Raw genomic sequence first — 15,863 nt, forward strand, 5'->3', positions numbered from 1 at the left:
CAGATGCATTCAGAATGAAGAGTTATCTTTCCTTTCCTGTTCAATTTGTCTCACAGCAAATTAACTCTTAGCTATGAAGAAAAGGAAACGAGTTTCCATGTTTTCATGCTAAAAAGTTTTTCTCCCTTTGGCTAAACTGGCAGAACTGATTAATATCTGAAAAAACCCCATAATTTATTAAACAAAGTTGTATAACCAAAGGCTGAAATTTCTAGAGGAGTCTGGATTAGTCAGCATATTCCTCTCTCCATTTGGAATGGAAGAAGGAAACTGTAAAGTAAATCTGGTGTTGTGGTGCCAAATTTATTCATCTGCTATTTCCTTTAGAAAAAAAAGTGAACTTCTAATGTTTGATTTTTTTTTTTTTCATAGAGATGCCTAGAAAACATGTAGGTTTCACCAAATTTTTAGAACCTTGTTCAAAAGTTTGAGATGTTTGAACACTTTTGGAAAGCCCTATTTTTTTCTGCTTCAAAGAAAGATAAAAAAATGCCTATGCCACTCCAAAGGGCCAAGAGAAAACCCAACATCCAGATTACCTTGGTTTGAATTTAATGGCATAAAATAAACAAAGACCAGCCTTGCTAGAAACAGACAGCCTTGCTACATAAGAAAGTTAGTAGTTCAACATCCTTTTGGTATGTTGACTGTCTGATCCCAACATATCTTGAGTTGCTGCTGCCATCTTAGGTTCCAATCCTGCAACAACATGTACACAAGATTAGGTTTATAGCCTGCAAATAGTCCCATTGAAGTCAAGGGGGCTGCTCCCTGGGCTTGATCCAAAGCCCACTGAAGTCAATGGAAAGACTCCCATTAACTCCGGTGGTCTTTGGATCAAGCTCACAGGATGTAAACTTAAGCACACACACAAGTCTTTGCAGGACTGGTGACTTAGACTTCATTATCCCGGTATGTGGTATTCTTGGAATGATGTAATTCCATGAGCCAACCTAATTTACATCTTTCTGCACAGATCTCAAGATGTCCACAGAGGCCCGTGCAACAGTAAAGCTGCCCCAGGACTACTGTTGGCTGGGGCTCCCCTCTACTGCTGTAGAACAGCATCCACAGAGAGGAGATTGCTGGGAAATGGGCAAGATTAGCATCCTCCTCTGTTTGCAGAAGTAGAGGAAAGAATCTAGTCCTAATTTTAAATTTTTATTTGTAAGAAAATAACTCTTAGTTTTGTAAATAACTGACTGCATTTCAAAGTGCAATTACCATGAATACCTACAAGTTAGACAATAGAGACAAACATTTTAATGGGAATGTTTATAAATATTTTATTACTCTATACTAATATTGGGGAAGTGCCTACATCCAGCTTTAAGCCCTGGTGTGCTAGACATCATACAAACATATTTAAATGTCAGTTTCTACCCTGAAAAGCATGACAATACAGGTGGGTGAGGCTAACACTATTCCTCCTCCAATCACCCCCATGGCTTTTGGAATGTATTTGAAACTAAAATGTTAAGGCCAGATTCATCCCTGCACCACCATCGGGGATAAATCTGCCTTAGTGTGTGTCCTGTTACAATGGCTCTTATGAGTCAATGCAGAGGTGCAAAATCACCAGTGTGTAAGGACACCCTAGCCATGGTATCTCGGCCAAAATTCCATCTCCTCTATGATGTTCTGTGTCCCCACTGGCTGCCATCCTCTGCCTCAGAGACAAACATCTTCCAGTGATACTAAAATACACCTGTGTACCTGAAATACCAACCCTCTCTCTGTGCCATACCCGCACAGTTGGGATCAGAAGAGATACGCAAGCCTGGTCTCACTAAAAGAGAAGGAAGTGGCTAGCGTTCTCCATGAAAGCCCCTTGCCTGTGGAACTCATATTTCTTCTGGCCTGAAATAGCTTGAATTTGAAAGATAAAGTGGGTGAGGTAATATCTTTTACTGGATCAACTTCAAGCTCTAAAGCATGTCTCTCTCACCAAGAGAAGTCGGTTCTATTACTTCACTGCCCTTGTCTCTCTCATATCCTGGAACCAGCAGGGCTCCAACAACACTGAATGTGATAGGCCATCAGACCTGCCCTGACAGCCATCTATTTGAGAGGGCTTCTGTGGAAGGATATGTCTTGCTGCTATACTTCCTAGTTTGTGTGTTAACTTTTCATGTTTCATTCTGCCCCAGGGATTGCAAATGTAATTACTGTCTGAGCACCTAGAGCTGAGGTATAGGTTTTTAAAAGTACTGTATTTTAAATCTAAATAAAAAGTAAGACACTTTAAGATGCAAGCCATCATTAGCAAGCTTCTGATTCTCATAGTCATGTATAGTAGCACCTTACTTCATGAGTAATGAAAATTAAAAGGGTTATTCATAGAGTAGAGTGCTTTTCAACATGAATAAGGGTATCCAAATCTGACCATATTTAGCTATAAAGTATTATTATATCTTGTCACAACACCATCCGCTTTTTATTTTTTGTCTATAATATAAGATGCACTAGTTTAATTAAAACTGTTTTTTAAATTGGTTTAGTTAAATTAGTGCAAACCCCTTAAATCAATTTAAACATGGCTTATATCAATTTATCTTAAATCAGTAAGGAATTGACAAACTAAATTAACCTAAAACAGGTTTAAATTGATTTTAAGAATCCACACAGCAGTTTGCACCAGTTTGAACTAAATCAGTTCTAGAAAGACCTCTCGAGTTGAATCAGTGCAACTTGTTATATGGACGAGGATTCATTTAAGTGCCTGTCCCTTGAGAATCTACCGCTATAGTGAAGCGGCAGCCAGACTTCTATATGGTAGCAGGCTATCCCAAGAAGTCTTGCTTTTTTAAAGAGACAGTTTTCTCAAAGAACGAACAAATCCATAGTATCAACACACAAAACAGTTAAAAAACAGCATATGCATGAAATATACTAAAACTTTCTGAATGGTTGAAAGCCCTTGTTGATCTTTCAACAAGGACTTCTGAGCCCAGCAGAATAAACAACCCAGATTCTGTCCTAATTGCTCCTAGTCAGCGGAGCTGCCACACCTAGGTGTGTGGTTTCCCTTTATAAATTAAAAGGTCAGCCTGTCCCCTCCTCCCATAAGGAAAACATCCTGTTCTTGTGCTTTCGCTGGCCTTAGGAAGCTAATCAGGTTCATGCCAGGAGGTTTGTTGTGCAAGGGAGTGCAGTTTGAATTTTTTATTTTTTACGCTTCCTTTTGGTAGGAAATTTTACCCTCCGCCTTCACTGTCTGTTGGAGCATCCCTGTTCTTTAAGCAAAAAAAGAGAAGACATATTCAACAAATGAGAGAACTCCCTAATCAGGCACAAGAACTACTGCAGGCAAGGCCTTAGCTGTATTATGAAACTCCTTAATTGGATTGATGGGACTCACGTAAATGTAATAGCTGTGTTAGTGCTGCAGAGGCACCCATGTTCATCTATAGGCTGGGTCTCTTTCACTGGGGATTGTCCTCCATCCTCACTGACTTGTCACAATAGAAGGAAAATGAAAGAGGAAAAAAGAAGAGCAACTGGAACATAAAGAAAAGAAAAAAGTAAGCTACACATTTAACTTGGGATATAAGGTATACAAAACCTAAGCAACCTACAGTACTGGAAATGAAAAAACCCATGTCCACGCATCTCATGGGAGTTTCCCTTTCACGGACTGTGACTTAAGCAATTATAAGAAAAAAGAAACTGTCTAGAAAATACCCACTCCCACCATCTTCTTTAAGATTTTCCCAAAGAAGCATGTCAATAAGATCTCTTCATTTCTAGCACAAAAACAGGGACTCCATCACATTTAAAATGTGCAGAGAGCCACCAAAAGTTTTCATTTGTGTGTATTAGGCCTTGTCTACACTAAAAGGAAAAGTCGATTTAAGATTCACAATTTGAGTTACATAAATAGCGTAACTCAGATCGATGTAGCTTAGATCTACTTACCGCAGGGGCCACACTATGCGACATTGAAGGGAGATGCTCTCCTGTTGACTCCCCTTACTCTTCTTGATCAGGTGGACTACAGGAGTTGATGGGACAGTGATCGGTGGTCGATTTAGCGAGTCTTCACAAGACCCGCTAAATCAACTACCCATGCATTGATCACCACAGCATCGATCCTCTGGTAAGTGTAGACAAGCCCTAATTCTCTAAAGGTAGAAATAGATCCTCAGAATACAATACTATAAAAGTTCTCTTTTCAGCAGTGACTTTTTTGTATATTAACACACAGCTCAAAATGAAAATACTGCATATTTACAGTATTTTTGAAAAAACTGGTACAGATACTAGGGGAGTAGCATTTTGCAGTGTGCGAAAGATGGTTTGAGAGAAACAGAAGTGCATTTGCCTGTTGCTATATCAACAAATGCCCCAAGCATTCACACTGGGCAATCAGAATTTTTAACAAAGTGCTCGTATGTTGTTAGCACAATGGGGTCCTGGTCCAGCGCTGGGACTCCTAGGCACTACCATAGTACAATAACAAAAAATAAAATAATAAAGTGAAGTTCATACTTGTCAAAGATTAACTTCTTTCAGGATAGTTTCCATATAATTGTTTGTTTCTCTCTCATGCTGCCAGCATGCTGACAATTTTGTCATATCAACACCTGCTCACTGGGAATTAGGCCAATCCCAATAACTCATTTCATATTGGCCGCTACCCAGCTATCTGAAAACTTTAGGTAACTGACCTGGGCGAGATTCAAACCGGGATGAGCACTTTGCATTCTCCACAGTCTGCAGTTGTTTACGGACTGTTTGCTGGGAGTATTCCATATTGGAACTAGGTCACTGCTCTCCCAAATTACCTGGGATTAATCTTATTCCTCGATTTTCTGACCTAAACATACACTATTTCTGCTTCTGCCCCAAGATAATAACTTTTATTGAGAAAATGAAAGATTCATTTTATCTTTCACAGACAGTCATGTTAAAAAATTTTGCTTCATGAGAGTGCATGCAAAAGTGAACGAAAAGTGGGGCAAACACTGTTGAAACAAAAATCTTTTTAGATGTCACCACCCTAATCAATACTTTTTTTTTTTTTTTTTTTTACTATTAGTCCATCTCCAACAGTGACCTAGAAGTGAAAGATGCAGGATCTCATTACCACTTTCTTGAGCTTCCAACCCATCTCCACACCTCAAAACAGGTTTTGGTTGCATGACTATATAGTTATGTGCAAGAGACTCTCAAAGGGATGTTTTTGGAAATTGCTATGTCATCTTCTCTCACTTCTATCTCTCTGCCTCTTTTCCATGTGACTCCTTATACTTGGAATACCTACCTATAATTGCCAAACCACCCTTTTCTGCATTCAGGTCTCCCCTAAGGACTCACTTCTTCCATGACAGCAACAAGAACAGAGCCAACAATGTTGATGATTAGTAAACATATCTCATGTGGCTTCCCAGTGCATCCTGCCTTTTCTATGCCTGTCTTCTCAACTCTAAGATCTTCAAAGCAGGGACTGTCTTCATGTTCACGCTTTGTCTTATGTAACACAAAGCAATTTGCTGGTGCCTAACAAGCAATAATATTATGGGTGAAATTCTACTTGTTCATATATTCCTATAAATCTGGTGTCACTTTACAAGAGTATATATGTATGCAAAGGATTTGGATCTTTGCCAAAATATGTGTAAAATGAACATAAACCCCTTACATTTCCGAATGGGGCAGTAAAGCTTGGGAATTTCAGTCATCAAGCATATAAAGCAGACGTTTATCATTACTGTACATGCAAAACTTCTAATTTTTTCTGTTAGTCTGGTGCATTATATTTTTATTCATGCCCTTTATAGTCAAAGTAAAGAAATTCCTTAAGGAGATAAACTCTTGCTGTCCCGTCCTCCCCATTTTTAACACAGCTTCATTCTGTTACTAATCTATTATGACACAACATGAAACTACTAAATGCAACCCTTTTCCTAATCTCAGCTCTCTTAAAGGATACATCAAAGTCCTGCCTGTGACACTTTTATTGTCCAGATGGTTTGTGACGTATACAGATGGTATATTTGGTAATGCACTGATTATCAAAACATGTGCTATTGTTCACTTGACTACAACTTGCTACATCGATTTGTTACATAGATTAATAGTTTTAATAAATACTAACCTACCAATTTTCTAGCTGCATGGTGGTGGCGGTGGGTATTTTTTTGTTTGCTTGGGGTTTTTTTTGAGATGCTAGATGGCACTGCTAGTCAAGACTTTATTTTAAACAGCTGGATTTCATAAAGCTAATTCTACAAGTTACAAAAGGGCATGTAAGGTATTATTTAAACTTGACAGCTAATGCATTCTGAGAAAAATATATTCTGATGAGCTCATAATAATGTTTCCACTATAAGAGTTTCCACTACAAATTCAGGCCTATAAATGCTAGTGAACTGTGCTTCAGTTGTAAAACATTATTCCACATGAATTTCTTATGACAAGACCTATGATAGAGCATTTTGATCACAGTATTTTTAAATGCTGCATTTTTGTTTCAGTTTAGGAAGCTGAGACAATGGTACAAAAATAGTACCAGTTTCTCATGGGAATCTTCAGTTTTGAAAACATGAACTATATTATTGAAGAATATAAATAAAGGAGTCCTGCAAAATATTTTCTTCTCCCTTATTAATCATAGGGACCTTTTATACAAAATTCATCTCCTCATCCTTTTTTATTTAATTTAATCCACAGAATACATTTCTTCTATGTAATTTATGACATAATCCTATTCTTTATTATTAGGTGTGGAATTAGGGTTTAGAAAAATAAACCTTACACCCAAAAGATGGGAAGAAACACCAAACCAAACCAAACCAAAAAACAACAACAACAAAAACCTTGCAGTAAAGGACTCTAGGAATATGCAAAGCCCCTCCTGCCACATGAAGATTTGCGACTTCAAAAACTTTATACAATGTTATTGACTGTTCATTCTTTGTTTAGTTAGTATCAGATTCCCTTCTTTTGTTTATTGTTCAGTAAGCTTACAAAGAAACTGCAAATTCTCAGCCTTTTGTGCAGACAGTTGGATACCATGTCTAGGCGTTTGGAGCAACCAAACGGAACCTGCATCATTCCGACCATTGGCTGGGTCACTGGTGGGGGCTTAAAGACTCACCTGAGTAACTCGAGAAATCCCTTCAATCTCCCCTTTTGATTTAGCTTTCACAGGCCAGTACTTTTTATTTCTTCTCATCTGTCTGCTATCATGTTAACAAGCAAAGGAGAATCTCAGCAGTTCATTGGCATCATAATAAAATGGGATTTGGGTTTCAGTGTCCAAAGAATGGCTTGCTTTTAGGGCTTTGAGTCTCGTACAGTGATCAAAAAACCAACAGCTGACCACAAGAACGTCTTACCTATGTCGTTTAACTATGAGTGATAGAATGCATAAGGTATAATGAACTCTACACAAAACAACAAAAAAATCTGTCTTGTTAATGTTATAGCATTAACAATGGGCATTCTTTTGTGTGCATTTATGCAGGTAATTATTTCCATCTAAATTAAGTTTGGGGATACACCTAATTCCTTACAATTCAATGAAGAATGGGCCAAATTCATTCCAGATGTAACTCCATTAAATTGATGGGATGAATTTGGCCTGTTTGTCTGCATTGGAAAACTCCTGCTTCCTATCGGAAATCCAATGCAAATGTAGCCAAATATTATCCATGCTAAGTGATTCTCTCAGGTGAATATTGAACTAAACATTTCATTATTACTGAGACATGTGTCCTTGACAATATCTAAGGAATTCCTGCACTAAACTAAACACAGTTTTGTACAAACAAAGGGGGAGTGTGTGCATGATAGCACAATATTGTTTATTGTGGACAGAACAATCAAGTACAATATAATGCAATATTGTGACACAGCTCTACAAGTTAATATCTATTCTGAAATGCATGTAAAGTTTTCAACTTTCTAACAAGGCTGACTACAAACTAAATTAAATTGCATTTATGCTTTCAAACTACACTTTTCATATATATTTAAGTTCAGTAAAATGTCCCTTTTGTCTAAGCAAAGGATTTGTTTTTAATACTAAGGCTTGTGTTTATTTTATTAAAGTTAGATTTCTGCCGAGACAGATGTTTATTCTTAATTTTTAATTAACAAAATTGCATTAGCTTTGCTTTGATAGCAGCATCTACCAATTTATGCTTTAATCTAAATTATGGGTCATCAAGTACCCTGACAACAAATGTAGTAATCTCCACTAGGATAAACATACGTCTGTGAATTAGTTTGTCAGCTGTTCCTTATTCTGCATAATGTAGATGCTGGGAACTAGAGAGGTGTGCATTATTTATAAATAATGAATGTGTGGATTAGTTTCATGTGAGAGAAAGCTGAGCACTCTACTGTGCTCTATTTATTTTTAATCAGTGCAACAGAATAACTCTTGAACTGCTCCACTACATCACAGGCACCAGTAACACAGAATGTTAAACTAAAGGCCTATGGCACCTGAAGCTTTTAAGGAGAGGTGCCCACTGAAATCAACAAGAACTTATGTCTAAAAATAATCAAGGTTCAGTGTGGCACTCTAATAAAAGCACACTGAGCTATACTCAGTCATTACTGTTTTCTAACTGATGTCAGAGCTGGAGGGTTTCAAGTTAAGGCCACCATTCTTCACTGAGGATCACATGGGCAGCTCACTGCACCTGTGTATAGCTTCTCAGACTTCCATGGGGCTCCATGTGGGCATAGGTGTCTAGCCACATTGCTCGCAGTACAAGATTGAGGCCTAAATTAGGAACCAGTGAACGTACCGTAAACTGCTCTCCTTGGGTCAAATTATGTCACCCTCCTCCTTATTCAGGAAAAACTCACAGTGAAGCCTACCTACTGCAGCATTTGGCCCCTTTACTCGAGGCTGACTGAAATTACAAAGGACCAGGTTAAGACTGATTCTTACATGGGTGTACAGTGGAGATACAAGGCACAAGGAATGTTCCCCTCTCCTCTTGTCCAGATAACATAAAGGCCACACTGAGTTTAAATCTCTGCAATCAGGAGGGCAGAGGGACTGCTGCTTCTCCTGCAGATACAGGTTGCCCCAAAACGGGTGGGCAGAGGCAGGGGCAAGGCCTCTCTGCACCTTTGTTATGGCCCATGGAGAGGGACTAGCATGTAAAAGGGGGTATGTTGCACCCCAGAAAAGGCGTGGTATTAGGTTATTCTCTCTGGGAGATTCTGGGGTGCAGCTTAGCAGCACTAAGGTGACGAGACATCCCAATATTATCAGGACCATCCCAATACTAGGGGTTTTGTCTTATCTATGCAACTATACCCTCTCCACTCTGGAAAAAAAAAACCTGTCCCCATTTTTCACACTTGCTATCTGGTCACCCTAAGCAGCACCTACATACAATAAATCTCAACTGAGTCTGAAGTGAATACACTGTGCCCCTGTACTTCATTGGGGTTTTGCCTGCATAACTGAGGGCAGAGTTTGTATAAGATTTTTGAATTCACAATCAATATAAAAAGAAAAGGAGTACTTGTGGCACCTTAGAGACTAACAAATTTATTTGAGCATAAGCTTTCGTGAGCTATAGCTCACTTCATCGGGTGCAACTTATGCTCAAATAAATCTGTTAGTCTCTAAGGTACCACAAGTACTCCTTTTCTTTTTGCGAATACAGACTAACACGGCTGCTACTCTGAAACAATCAACATACAATATCAACTTGTTTAATATAAAACACAACTGTATACAAGGTAATTCTGTTTCTCTTTATACTTAAAACAAAGGCTAAGGGCCTGATCCTGACTCCGCTGAAGTCAACGGGAATCTTGCAATTACCTTTGATAGGAGGAGGGTTGGCTTTCATTTGTGCGTGTGCACACAGTAAATCCGAGGTAACACCCAGCCCTGCCTGACACATACAGTACTTTTTTTTTAACTGTTTCATTTTTAACCAGGTTAATTAGTGTCTGAGTGAGTAAGATGCTTTTATACCCTCTAAATACTCTCACTGCAGTGCGATCCTTGCCAGGGGTTGAAGTGTTTTTGATTAACTCTATGGGATAATGAAAACCATGCGAACAACTTTATGCAGGAGTTCCCTCTTTCTGATGTTACATATAAAACTGCGGAAGTCTTACAATATTTAACACACAACCTTTTTCTTCCCCCACTCCACCCCAAAGCCAGAGCTCAAACTAATTATGAAAGTGTGAGAAATGATTTTATCCCAAGAGTTAGCATTTTGTAAGAAGTGCCTCGGTGAAGAGTTCAACCATTTTTACTGGGGTGAAGGGACAGCTTGCACAGCAGTCTGATGAGGATATGAAATGAGGGCTGTGCTACCTGCCTGGGCTTACTGTGTTATTAATCGATGTTATCCAGAGTGACAGCTGAGTAAATGTGCATGTCAGGATGAATAAAGGAACAAGCAAGAGACTCTGTTTCACTTACACACATTCTGTGAGCATTTTTAAACTAAACGTTGTGGATGTTGGACTTTCCATAAGCATAAGTAAGAAAACACAACTGGCCTGGTGGGACTGAACAAGACTGCCAAGTGCTAGGGGTTAAGAAAACAATATTAGCTGTCTACTCAGGATACTGTACAGTGTTATGAATACTCAGAGGCCTCCTTTTTCATGTAATTCCCATTACAAAAATGGTCTCTTTGGATGCTGGTGATTATGCTGCAAAAAGACACATTGCAGGCTCTAACCACTGTTAAAGGATCTGCTCCTGCTCCCAGCAAGAGCTTTACAATGTTCTTCAGTAAGGGAAGGGCAGGGATCCCTGAGAGTTGCAGTCTTTGTAAAATACCCAGAAGGGACAAAATGTGTGGAACAAAATTTGCTGTGTCACACCAGTGTAAATCTGGACTAAATCTATTCACCCCAGTGGAGTTCAAATTTACACCAGTGTAACAGAGCTGTAGGGATTCATAGCACTGAGGGATTGATGCATCTTTCTCTATCTTGCCAGTAGAGTTAGGAACTGTGGGTGCAATCCTGGCCCTATTAAAGTCAATGGCAAAACTCCCACTTCACCCTGTAATTTTCGTCCTACTGAGTAATTATAAAATCTTATCAATGATTAAAATAAATGAGCAATTTCTGATTAAACATCCATGGTGTAGACAACTGAGGTCTTTGTGCATCAGAGAAAAGGTATGTCAGGCAGGTTTGGGGCTAAGTGGAGACCAGAGAGCCCTCACGCTATTAATAATATTTAGAGAATAAAGAGGTATGGAGGTCTCTGAACAATTGTGCCTCAGTTGCTGGAAATATTTACATTTGGGTATTCTCAGTGGATATCGTTATATATGCAGTGACAAAAGGAGAACATCGCTGAAATAGGATTGGTCCCTGAGTACACAGATAAGAGTATTCCAGATATCAATGAGTAGAGCTACACATATACTGTACAGTATTACTTCACTATTGGCTTCATTGGACGAAGGATTGGGTCCAATGTGGACAAAGCAGAGTCAAAGATATACATAATTGCCATTAGTGGTACGCAAAACAACAAGGACTAACACCTAACAAATAAAGCCAACTTTCAAATAAAACTAAATTCTGTTGTATGCATTAGATGCCAACATTACACTACAAAGGAAAGCTGAAAAATACCACTAAAGTAGTATATCTCAGCAGATGTTCTGATGCAGAGGTAATTGAAACTGGTGTGTTTAGTCTTGTTTTGGTCTCATTATTTGGACTCTCTAGAGCACCCATCTAGCATGGTAAATCAATAAGAACTTGACTCAGCTTGATGCAGAACGCACGGTCATTGGTACATATACATTAATTAATTAAATCAATTTCACATAGAATGAATCAAGCAGGGCCTAACACTGGCTGATGTACAAGCATTTCAATGTAGGCCGATCCTTCTTTGTAGCAAAATCAAGAGGGCATTAAATAAAGACGAAACAACCCTTGTCAAAGCCAACAAAATAAAAACAGTATGGACTACAAAGCTGTTAAATTAGATAAAACTGGGGCCATCCTAAAGGAGCCCATCCTGTCTCATTATAGTCTCACATCTGAAAGCACTGAGTTATCTGTTCTTTCCAATGCTGTACTACAAAGGTGCTAAATTACAGGGATCAAATTAACGCTCTATACATTCAGAATAAGTTTTCTCTGAAGTAACCCTGCGTAAAGGGTTCAAAGTAAAAGTATTTGCTTTGAAAAGGTGTTTGGGGATAACTGTAGTATTATTTTTTTTAACACAGCAGTACCCTGATGGCAAACAGACACATTGCAACGTCACCTTTTGACAGATATATGTTGGGCCGTGTTATGCAGTCTCATTGACCGTATTGGGGATTCCACAGTGTGTAAATCTGAGTAGAATTTATTCAGTTGTGTCCCAATTACATTGTGGTGAAAATTAATGGGAAATATAGTGATACTATTCACCATTAGGATGAAAAATATAAAATCTTACCAATGATTAAACAGCCATGGGTGTAGACAACGGTGGATTGCATTAATACACCAAAGAAACAGTGAGTTTAGAATAGAACTTTGTTTATATCATTTTATTAAAATTGGACAAATTTAGTTATAGTACAAAACTAATCTTTAAAGCGATATTCAACAGGTGTTGCCTTGTAACGCTAATAAAAAAAAAGTTGCCCCTGACATCAGTAGCATGATATGGCCCAACGTTATTTTGACGACACTTTTTAATGCTTTAAAAATCAAATTTGAGAAGCATGATTCAGCTTTCTGTTGACTAATTATAAGTTACAACAATCACAATTTTAGAAACATTTGCTCCTAATTTAATGGCAAGGTTTTTTTCCTTTCATTAAATGACCTTAAAATACCAAAACCAATTATTTTTGTAAATATTTAGCTTTCCAATAAAGCTATGTCCAAGTATCATCCATTTGATAAAAAACATCTGTAACTCTTTGAATTTCATGCCTACTGCACATTTCAAACCATTATAGCCTAATCTACTGTTTGTTTTGAAAGCATTAATTTTTACCAAAGTTAGGCTCAACAGAATAGCAACTATTAAAGGGCCCAATCCTGTAATTATGGTCTGTCCCAAAACATGGGTAACAACTTTGAATTATACAGCTGTTATTTCCATGTAGTTACTGTGAACTATAGAAAGGCAGACATCATGGAAAGGAAAAATAAATATTACATAAATGATATAGTAGTCTCTTTTGGTCCCCTTGAAATCTATGTATCTATAAAGACTAACTGCTGTTCATTTGTAATCACAGAGGTTACTTTAAAACTAAGCAGTTAATGAGGTTTGTAAGAAAATGAAGAAAATATAAATGCATGAATGAAAAATGCTGAGATTATAGTTTTGAGCTGAGTAATACATTGGAGAAGTGCATTGCTGAAAATGTTGATTTGAAAACAAGAAGGTAGGAGTAAGAGCTTATTGATTAAACCCTTTTACTTCTTTATTCACTTTAGCACCTGCTCCTATTACTGATATTCAGGCTTTAAAACAAAAACAAAAAACTATAGCAATGGAACTTGATCATTAGTGATAGCAGTCACTATTTTGGGGGGGCTGCCATATTTTGAGGACACAACTTGAATTGAATTGTTTCACCCGTTTAACCAAATTTTAGAAAGCAAAAATATAAAGTTAAATGAGATGAAAGGCATACGTTTTCTGACAATAATAAATACAGTTCAAAAGGGCTCTCCCGACATGTCTGATGCGGTTAGCATGTCTAACTCTTAACATTTAGAATAAACATCTGTTGTCTGTATGAATTTTCCTTTAACGCATAATGTCAGGTGCACAGATTAGGGCCCAATCCTATACAACCACTCAGAGGAGTAGCCCTATTGAGACTACTCACCTGAGTAAGGCTTTGAAGGGTCAAGTCCTCACTGTTTTTTGAACACTTAATTTGAATAGTTTAACTTGAATAGCGCAGTGGCATGTAATCCCTTCAGATACATGCACATATGTAAATGATACTTTACAAAAGCAAACCGTTTCATTCATGTTGAGACTGGGAGAAATTTTGAAAAGACTAAACTTTTAAAGAAAAAAATAACCAAGGAATACTACTTTTCTTTTCTAGACAACTTTATAATGTTATATGTAAAAACTAACAATTAAAAATCACAGCAATATGTCTCAGTTCATTATCACTTTCTTACTGTAACATTAAAACTCATGTATAAGAAACACATTTTAACATATTATAATGCTTAAAGCTTAAAATAATTTTCATGAAATATGTCACAGAAATATGTCATGAAATATGTTTACGCAGCTCTAGCATTTGTTGCTATACTTTGTGCTTTCAGAATCCTTACTTTATCTAAGAAACCACTGTCAGATTCCTTACATATACATTTCTTTCCTATTTTTTTGTAAGAAGCTTTTGCTTCTACCCTTCCAATCAACATATCTGTTAAACAGTCAGTGAGTTGGTTATTTTGGTATCTTTGCAACAGTCCCACTTAGCTTTATCTTTCCAGTGGTGGTTTACAAATTCTTGCTAATGCAAAATTAGAACAGTAATTTCTGCCTGCTTCTTCTGTTCTTTTCCCCTTACCTTGGGTTCTGGACTGGGGAGGGGGAATACTATAAAAGGGATGAAAAGCTTTAACATACTCACGCTGCAAGGCAGAGGATAAGGGAGATCACAGCTGTCTAACTCTTGGATCTGGATCTTATTAATGTCATCGAGCACTGAATCCTCTGTAGCTGTAGGCTGGACTCTTCCTGCTGTTAACAGGCCTCAGTCTGAACTGAAGTTCACCAAACTTTCTTCAGCTAAGTAAACTCAGTGTTACTCAGAAGTTTTCTCCAGAGTATAAGAGTACAACAAATGGCATAGTGTTAGTACAACAACCCCGTGGAACTGTTTGATGTCTGCAAATTGACTCAAGTGCTAAAATATATCATTTGGGGGCTGCCCCTCCTCCCAGCCATAACCTGCCCTCCTAAATGGAGCATAAAGTCGTGCAGGCTGCAGTGCTGTTGAGATGAGGCATGGCTGTGGTCTCTTATTGTCCTGTAATCCTTCCTGCTATCTGAACCATATCAAGCTCTGCCTTGGCTACCTAGCCTGTACTCATTATTTTTCAAGTGAAAAGAACAAGGCAGAGAAAATTTAAGAGGAGTTTTAAATACCATACCTGCAGGGTATAATATAAGAAACAGGCTTTTGAACTATTTCTTTGTTACATTTCAGGTATTATTAAAAAGAAAGGTCCCTTGCAGGAAATGTGTTCATGGGAAATCTGATACCTTTCTGTTGCAGAAAACATTATTCTGCTTAAGAAGACTCACCAAACCTGAGGATGTTTCTTCACTAAGTATCATATTATATTTGCATCTAATTAGCTGGCTCTCAAATGACTTGGAAAGTATAATTTGTAATATCTAAAAAATTCTTTGGCTTTTTCTGGCTTCAAAACTTGGAAACTGGTTAAGCCTGACATTAGAAAGGCAGGATTTTCAATAACATACAGTACTTAAGGATAGCACCATTTATCAGTTCAGTCACTTTAGTCGCAGAATGCTGCATGTTTGCAAAACACGATCAAGTTGCCTAAAACCTAATGACAAGTGATAAATGTGAAATGCCTTTTCATTTATAAGGAATCTCCTGTCTCAATTTTTTAATCCTTAGAGCCTACTAAATGATTGAGCTCAAGGAAAGGTGTTAGTAATGCTTCCAGAGGATAATTTGGAGGTGAGGTAGGCATTCCGAGTGACTGTCATCAGAGTTTGGAAAGAAAGTGTCATCTCAAAGTTTCATATAGCATCTTTACTGCACCACAGATAAATAGAATAACCATTGGAAGTACAGGGAAAGGCAATCACATATCTTCCCTATCAGATCGTCATATTTCCGGAGTAGTAAGTATATTTGTCTGCAAAACTATTC

The 15,863-nt window shown here is 37.8% G+C and overlaps 1 long non-coding RNA gene across 1 annotated transcript; it reads right to left on the reverse strand.

The window, feature by feature from the left end:
- Positions 1-545: 545 nt before the first annotated feature.
- Positions 546-14,748, reverse strand: LOC122465958. Its single transcript, XR_006291119.1, has 3 exons — positions 14,586-14,748; positions 3,362-3,500; positions 546-699 (listed from the first exon to the last, which is right to left on the reverse strand). It is a non-coding gene; the product is annotated as an uncharacterized LOC122465958 (long non-coding RNA).
- Positions 14,749-15,863: the final 1,115 nt, after the last annotated feature.

The sequence above is a fragment of the Chelonia mydas genome, chromosome 5, assembly GCF_015237465.2.
Source record: "Chelonia mydas isolate rCheMyd1 chromosome 5, rCheMyd1.pri.v2, whole genome shotgun sequence".
Taxonomy (NCBI): Eukaryota; Metazoa; Chordata; order Testudines; family Cheloniidae; genus Chelonia; species Chelonia mydas.